Here is a 1431-nt window from a genome sequence, read left to right as displayed (position 1 = left end):
AAAGAGATTCCATATGTTGAGGCTTTCCACCTGCTTGCCCAAAATCCCTCTCTCTGTCTCAACTGTTCTCCTTCCCAGGTTCTCCTTGCTTCCAAACTCCCTCCATCCTCACTGCCTTCACTACCCCCTACTTCTGATAATTTTGACCCTGCGGACGAACCCCCTCCATACAGGTCTCCTCCTCCTGTAACTCCCTCTGCTCCCCAACCCCCTCAGTTAACTCCACTGCCATCTTCCACTTTACCTAGTCAGCCTGTTCTCCCTCCTGCCTCCTCCTCCCCTGTTTCTTCCAGCCCCGCCTTGCCGCCATTTCCTGTCCCTCAACCCCCACAAGCAGCTCCGCCACCATCTTCTCTCGCCCCATCATTTCCTCCACTACCATCTTTTGTCCCGCCATTTTCTAGCCCCACCTTGCCGCCATCTTGTTCTCTGCCGACTCCCATGTCACCTGCCCTGGCGCCTTCCTTTAGTGCCCCTGTAACTCGTTCCTGGGGAGTCCTCCCTTCCTCTACCATGGCTCCCCTCTGTGAAGTTGCTGGTGCTGAAGGGGTTGTTAGTGTACACGTTCCCTTTTCATTAGCCAATCTTGCCCAGCTGGAAAAGAGATTAGGGTCCTTCACCACCGACCCCTCTACTTACATTAAAGAATTCCAATGGGTCCTTCAGGCATACAGTCTCACACATCATGACATCTATATGCTCCTGGCCAACACCCTCCTTCCCAAAGAACACGACCATGTCTAGGGCACAGCTTGGAGCCATGCAGATGAAGTCCACCACACAAACCCTGCCCTCCCCATTGGACCCCAGGTGGTCCCCGACCATGATCCACATTGGGATTACAACACGCCACAGGGAATTCAGGCCAGAGACCACTTTATTTCCTGCCTCCTGGCCATTCAGGCCAGAGACCACTTTAGTTCCTGCCTCCTGGCCGGTCTCAAAAAGGCTGCCCGCAAAGTTGTTAATTTCCAAAGTGTCCAAGATGTTCTCCAAAAAAAGGAAGAAACTCCATCTGAGTTCCTTAACCGGCTAACTCAGGCTCTCCAACAATATACCAATCTAGGTCCCTCTTCAGAAGAGGGACGCCACGTCCTTATGACATACTTTTTGGCTCAATCCTACCCCGACATCAAGGCTAAGCTAAAAAAACTAGAACAGGGCCCTACTACTCCCCAGACTGGAATTTTATCAGTGGCCTTCAAGTTCTTTCATAATAGGGAGGAGGAATGAGAACTGGAAAAGGAACAGCGCAAACAAAAGGCTGATCTGGCCAACCTCCAAATGCTGGCCAAAATGATTACTCAGCCTTCTAAGCGCCCTTCTGGGCCCTCTGCCTCCAAAACTGCCCCTGGCGCTTGCTTCAAGTATGGCAAAGAAGGTCATTGGTCAAAGAACTGCCCATCACCCAGAAAGCCCACCAAGCCGTGT

At 52.0% G+C, this 1431-nt stretch overlaps 1 pseudogene; it reads right to left on the bottom strand.

The window, feature by feature from the left end:
- The window catches only part of LOC103582317, a 6077-nt pseudogene extending 5656 nt beyond the window's left edge, over positions 1-421 (bottom strand).
- Between the last annotated feature and the right edge of the window lie 1010 nt (positions 422-1431).

Source organism: Galeopterus variegatus, unplaced genomic scaffold (genome assembly GCF_000696425.1).
Source record: "Galeopterus variegatus unplaced genomic scaffold, G_variegatus-3.0.2 Scaffold15690, whole genome shotgun sequence".
NCBI lineage: Eukaryota > Metazoa > Chordata > Mammalia > Dermoptera > Cynocephalidae > Galeopterus > Galeopterus variegatus.
The sequence above is the reverse complement of the archived record's forward strand: the minus strand, read 5'-3'. Positions and strand labels throughout refer to the sequence as shown.